Source organism: Schistocerca serialis, chromosome 2 (assembly GCF_023864345.2).
Source record: "Schistocerca serialis cubense isolate TAMUIC-IGC-003099 chromosome 2, iqSchSeri2.2, whole genome shotgun sequence".
NCBI classification, from domain to species: domain Eukaryota; kingdom Metazoa; phylum Arthropoda; class Insecta; order Orthoptera; family Acrididae; genus Schistocerca; species Schistocerca serialis.
In genome coordinates, this window is record NC_064639.1 from 1,061,351,689 (window position 1) to 1,061,358,726 (window position 7,038).

The 7,038-nt window shown below is 42.1% G+C and overlaps 1 pseudogene; it reads left to right on the forward strand.

Moving 5' to 3' along the window:
• Nucleotides 1-5,877: 5,877 nt before the first annotated feature.
• Nucleotides 5,878-5,995, forward strand: LOC126459376 (5S ribosomal RNA; annotated as a pseudogene).
• The last annotated feature ends 1,043 nt before the right edge of the window (nucleotides 5,996-7,038 follow it).

The following is a 7,038-nucleotide window of genomic DNA, read 5'->3' on the forward strand; positions in this document are numbered from 1 at the left end:
TCCCTCAGCATCACCCGATTTAATTTGACTACATTCCATTATCCTCGTTTTGCTTTTGTTGATGTTCATCTTATATCCTCCTTTCAAGACACTGTCCATTCCGTTCAACTGTTCTTCCAAGTCCTTTGCTGTCTCTGACAGAATTACAATGTCATCGGCGAACCTCAAAGTTTTTATTTCTTCTCCCTGGATTTTAATATCTACTCCGAATTTTTCTTTTGTTTCCTTTACTGCTTGCTCAATATACAGATTGAATAACATCGGGGAGAGGCTACAACCCTGTCTCACTCCTTTCCCAACCACTGCTTCCCTTTCATGCCCCTCGACTCTTATAACTGCCATCTGGTTTCTGTGCAAATTGTAAATAGCCTTTCGCTCCCTGTATTTTACCCCTGCCGCCTTCAGAATTTGAAAGAGAGTATTCCAGTTAACATTGTCAAAAGTTGTCTCTAAGTCTACAAATGCTAGAAACATAGGTTTGTCTTTTCTTAATCTTTCTTCTAAGATAAGTCGTAAGGTTAGTATTGCCTCACGTGTTCCAACATTTCTACGGAATCCAAACTGATCTTCCCCGAGGTCCGCTTCTACCAGATTTTCCATTCGTCTGTAAAGAATTCACGTTAGTATTTTGCAGCTGTGACTTATTAAACTGATAGTTCGGTAATTTTCACATCTGTCAACACCTGCTTTCTTTGGGATTGGAATTACTATATTCTTCTGGAAGTCTGAGGGTATTTCGCCTGTCTCATACATCTTGCTCACCAGATGGTGGAGTTTTGTCATGACTGGCTCTCCCAAGGCCACCAGTAGTTCTGATGGAATGTTGTCTACTCCCGGGGCCTTGTTTCGACTCAGGTCTTTCAGTGCTCTGTCAAACTCTTCACGCAGTATCATATCTCCCATTTCATCTTCATCTACATCCTCTTCCATTTCCATAATATTGTCCTCAAGTACATCGCCCTTGTATAAACCCTCTATATACTCCTTCCACCTTTCTGCCTTCCCTTCTTTGCTTAGAACTGGGTTGCCATCTGAGCTCTTGATATTCATACAAGTGGTTCTCTTCTCTCCAAAGGTCTCTTTAATTTTCCTGTAGGCAGTATCTATCTTACCCTTAGTGAGACAAGCCTCTACATCCTTACATTTGTCCTCTAGCCATCCCTGCTTAGCCATTTTGCACTTCCTGTCGATCTCATTTTTGAGACGTTTGTATTCCTTTTTGCCTGCTTCATTCACTGCATTTTTATATTTTCTCCTTTCATCAATTAAATTCAATATTTCTTCTGTTACCCAACGATATCTATTAGCCCTCGTCTTTTTACCTACTTGATCGTCTGCTGCCTTCACTACTTCATCCCTCAGAGCTACCCATTCTTCTTCTACTGTATTTCTTTCCCCCATTCCTGTCAATTGTTCCCTTACGCTCTCCCTGAAACTCTCTACAACCTCTGGTTCTTTCAGTTTATCCAGGTCCCATCTCATTAAATTCCCACCTTTTTTCAGTTTCTTCAGTTTCAATCTGCAGTTCATAACCAATAGATTGTGGTCAGAATCCACATCTGCCCCTGGAAATGTCTTACAATTTAAAACCTGGTTCCTAAATCTCTGTCTTACCATTATATAATCTATCTGATACCTTTTAGTATCTCCAGGATTCTTCCAGGTATACAACCTTCTTTTATGATTCTTGAACCAAGTTTTAGCTATGATTAAGTTATGCTCTGTGCAAAATTCTACAAGGCTGCTTCCTCTTTCATTTCTTCCTCCCAATCCATATTCACCTACTATGTTTCCTTCTCTCCCTTTTCCTACTTTCGAATTCCAGTCACCCATGACTATCAAATTTTCGTCTCCATTCACTACCTGAATAATTTCTTTTATCTCGTCATACATTTCATCAATTTCCTCATCATCTGCAGAGCTAGTTGGCATATAAACTTGTACTACTGTAGTAGGCATGGGCTTTGTGTCTATCTTGGCCACAATAATGCGTTCACTATACTGTTTGTAGTTTGTAACCCGCACTCCTATTTTTTTATTCATTATTAAACCTACCCCTGCATTACCTCTATTTGATTTTGTATTTATAACCCTGTAATCACCTGACCAAACGTCTTGTTCCTCCTGCCACCGAACTTCACTAATTCCCACTATGTCTAACTTAAACCTATCCATTTCCCTTTTTAAATTTTCTAACCTACCTGCCCGATTAAGGGATCTGACATTCCACGCTCCGATCCGTAGAACGCCAGTTTTCTTTCTCCTGATAACGACGTCCTTTTGGGTAGTCCCCGCCCGGAGATCCAAATGGGGGACTATTTTACCTCCGGAATATTTTACCCGAGAGGACGCCATCATCATTTAATCATGCAGTAAAGCTGCATGCCCTCGGGAAAAATTACGGCTGTAGTTTCCCCTTGCTTTCAGCCGTTCGCAGTACCAGCACAGCAAGGCCATTTTGGTTAATGTTACAAGGCCAGATCAGTCAATCATCCAGACCGTTGCCCCTGCAACTACTGAAAAGGCTGCTGCCCCTCTTCAGGAACCACATGTTTGTCTGGCCTCTCAACAGATACCCCTCCGTTGTGGTTGCACCTACGGTACGGCCATCTGTATCGCTGAGGCACGCAAGCCTCCCCACCAACGGCAAGATCCATGGTTCATGGGGGGGATCGATCGTTTGGGAACACAAAACCGCCTGCGCGATCCTCAAACCAGAGACCTCGGGACTTTTATCTCTGGGTAAAATTAAAACAAAAGCTCGGCAAGTAGATTTTCGAAGACTTGAATTGCCCTATAACGCACGCCTGTACTGCTATGTGTTCAGATGAAGGGCAAAGTACAGTATTGTCTGGCCGGGACGTGTCAGTGCTCCAAATCAGATTCCTGAATACTTGATGCAACACTCATCAAAATAAACAATCGATCCATGTGCTGGGGAAAGCAACAGGACAATATATTTGCTCGTTCTGGACATATTTTGGGTCGTCTACCTTACCAGTCTCACTCTTGGGACAGTTCGCCGAGGAGGAGGATCGGTTTGGATTCCGTAGAAATGTTGGAACGCGTGAGGCAATACTGACCCTACGACTTACCTTAAAAGATAGATTAATAAAAGGCAAACCTACGTTTCTAGCATTTGTAGACTTAGCGAGAGCTTTTGACAATGTTGACTGGAATACTTTCTTTCAAATTCTGAAGGTGGCAGGGGTAAAATACATGGAGCGAAAGGCTATTTACAATTTTTACAGAAACCATATGGCAGTTATAAGAGTCGAGGGGCACGAAAGGGAAGCAGTGGTTGGGAAGGGTGTGAGACGGGGTTGTAGCCAATCTCCGACGTTATTCAATCTGTATATGGAGCAAGCAGTAGAGGAAACAAAAGAAAAATTTGGTGTGGGAATTAAAATCCTTTGAGGTTTGCCGATGACGTAATTCTGTCAGAGACAGCAAAGGGCCTGGAAGAGCAGTTGAACGGAATGGACAGTGTCTTGAAAGGAGGATATGAGATGAACATCAACAAAAGGAAAACGATGATAATGGAATGTAGTCGAATTAAATCAGATGACGCTGAGGGAATTAGATTAGCAAATGAGACACTTAAATTAGTAGATGAGTTTTGCTATTTGGGAAACAAAAAATTGATGGTGGTCGAAGTAGAGAGGATACAAAATGTAGACTGGCAACGGCAAGGAAAGTGTTTCTGAAGAAGAGAAGATTGCCAACATCGACCATAGATTTAAGTGTCGCAAAGCCTTTTCTGAAAGTATTTGTATGGAGTGTAGCCATGTATGTAAGTGAAACATGGATGATAACTAGTTTAGACAAGAAGAGAATAGAAGCTTTCGAAATGTGCTGCTGCAGAAGAATGCTGAAGATTAGATGGACAGATCACGTAACTAATTTGGAGGTACTGAATAGAATTTCGGAGCAGAGGAATTTGTGGCACAACTTGAGTAGAAGAAGGGATTGGTTGGTAGGACACCTTCTGAAGCATCAAGGGATCATCAGTTTAGTATTGGAAGGAAGCGCGGAGGGTAAAAATCGTAGAGGGAGACCAAGAGATGAATACACTAAGTAGATTCAGAAGGATGTAGGTTGCAGCAGTTAGTAGGAGATGAAGAAGCATGCGCGGGATAGAGTAGCATGAAGGACTGCATCAACCCTGTCTCTGGACTGAAGACCACAACAACAACAACAAGTGATGATAGGAGAATGTATAATACCTGGATACACGGGTGTAACGGCTAAAGACGCAAATATTTTTAAATGTTGTACCTTAATATGTACAAGCTTCAGCCTGTTGTTTGGTTTGTCTCTGCATCGAATAGTCTTCCCACAACCACATCACAAGCTTTAGCACCTGATGTTCTCCGCATGGTCGTAACTGCACCACTAAGTGGACAACGCATTTCAGTGTAGACTAACCATTTTGCGTCAACACATCCGCACTACAACACCTGACCTACTGCGCATAGGAAAATAAGCATACGGCTTGCTCGTGCCATATGTACTTTGAGGTACTACCGAACATAAAAATGTACTTCTTGTAGTAGCCATAATACTAGTCTGTAAATGACATAAATACTTATGTAACGTTGTTCAGTACACCATCCGCAGTCACCAGTAGAAATATCTACACTTGTACCTTTACACCTTGTATATTGCCCAGTGGCGTGACAAAGTCATAAGTATAGGCATGTGTCACATATTCAAATGTGTGAAAATATATTCTAGAAGTAGAATAATACAGCACATTGTGTGTAATGCTGTTTTGTTAACAGTAGTAGAAACTTCGTTACAGTAAATATCGTTTCGTTCTTATTTGTAGCTGGGAGTTTTGAATTGAAAGTGTATCGGTAATTGCTGGTTTTGAAGTTTAGTAGGCTGAACAGTTTTCTTTGAGCGTTTAAAGTGTTTATGTAAGCGGAAGTACGCGAAAATCCGTTATTTTTTAGAATTTCTGAGGGACGTGAAACTCTTAAATTTTACTTGCGGGGAAGAAGATGAGCTATCTTTACCGCAGTCAGATGCAGAGCATTTCAGCCAGAGTCATTATTTGAATTAACCACTGCACATTCACCGCGGATTAATTTACGCCCCTATTGCGTGTGATCTCACCTGGACCGGAATTAATACTCTTAGCGCATCCGGAGTAGGAAGAGGTGTTAGACGGACAATTATAACTTCATTCATTGACCACGCACACATTGTGCACAAGCAAGATCTATTCAGTAACACCAGATCTGGTGCCCAAGGTCAAACAACATTAATTTGTAATACGTTAATTAGAGTTTCTGTCAATACTCATTTATTTGCGACACCTAATTATGAATCTTTAATTGCAATTGGTGGCCATTTTGTTTCACAAATTCATGAACGTTCATGAAGTTACATCATTCCCAAAATGTTATATTCATTTAATTACATTGGCGTTACAGAAAGTTTAATTTAAAAAATCAGTGCATTTGCGACAAGTTAAATTTGTGTGCCGGTAAGAGATTAGAAAACTAGGCGCTTGCTCTTCACTGGCAGTGCTCTTCCAGCCGGGGCAAGTGTCCATCTTTCACCAGTTTGAATCAAATGTTTTACTCGTCACAAGTTTCTCCCTGTCTCCCAAATCCACTGTAGGATTGAAGGTCTATAGTCAGTTCCCAAGACTTCTAGGGATGTCTTTCTCAGTGAAATGCTTTGACTGACACTCTTGCTTACAGTTCCAACTTGCCTACAATTACTGAACACTGAGTTTAATACTGTCAAAGAAAAGAAGAAAACATATTTCAGTTCAGATATCAATGCTGTTTTATGATGTATATTTTCCCCAGGGGGTGATTACCGCAGCTAAAACAGTTTAACACATACTGCTCAGTATTGTTAGGCAACGGCCTTGCCACAGTGGATACACCGGTTCCCGTCAGATCACCGAAGTTAAGCGCTGTCGGGCGTGGCCGGCACTTGGATGGGTGACCATCCGGGCCGCCATGTGCTGTTGCCATTTTTCGGGGTGCACTCAGCCTCGTGATGCCAACTGAGGAGCTACTCGACCGAATAGTAGCGGCTCCGGTCAAAGAAAACAATCATAACGGCCGGGAGAGCGGTGCGCTGACCACACGCCCCTCCTATCCGCATCCTCAGCTGAGGATGACACGGCGGTCGGATGGTCCCGATGGGCCACTTGTGGCCTGATGACGGAGTGCGGAGTGAGTGCTCAGTATTGTTCACAATACAAACAGCATTGATATCTGAACTGAAATATGTTTTCTTCTTTTCTTTGAGAGTATTAAACGCAGTGTTCAGTACTAAAGGGCGTAGCAGGCGAGGGACATGGAAGGGAAGCAATTAAACCCAGAGTCATTTGTCGTGAAATCTTTAAAACTGTTCCGTCACCCACTGTGAGACTAACATATCCCGTCACCTACACCCCCGCCTCTCCCCCGTCCTCCCACAGATACTGGGTATGTTACATTTCTGCCAATAACTCGTATGAGGAATGACAGCAAATGTCACAGGGAACGACATAAGGTGGTGCTTTCCTGTATTTCAATATGACAAAGCAGCAATGGCCTTTCGTTACATTTCTCACGTTTTCGAGATCGAACAGAGCCTCTGTAGTTCATCTGTGGCCACAAAATTTCGTTACGGTAAAGAATCGCCTCCAAGAATCTGCTTGGACAAGTTTATTTGGTTGCTAATGTTCCACCTTACCAGTTCAGCGACGCCAGACAGGTAGCAGGCAGTTTAAATAATTCAGTTGTTTTTTATTGAAATGGACAGGGATTTTTTTTAATTGTAACGTAAAATATTTCGTCTAAAGACAGCAGGAATATGGTTATCGTTCCAAAGTGCAGTTGGGCTTACAAAACATTCGTCCGACGGACGCTTCGGTATGATTCGTCGGTCTACGCCACCTGTTAGGTTGTATTAAAGTAAGAGAGAGAAAATATTCAAAGAAGAGCTGCACAATTAACGTCGGGTTCGTTCATTCAGTTCAAGAACTTCACAGAAATGTTCTGCGAACTCCAGTAAGAGACAGTGGAA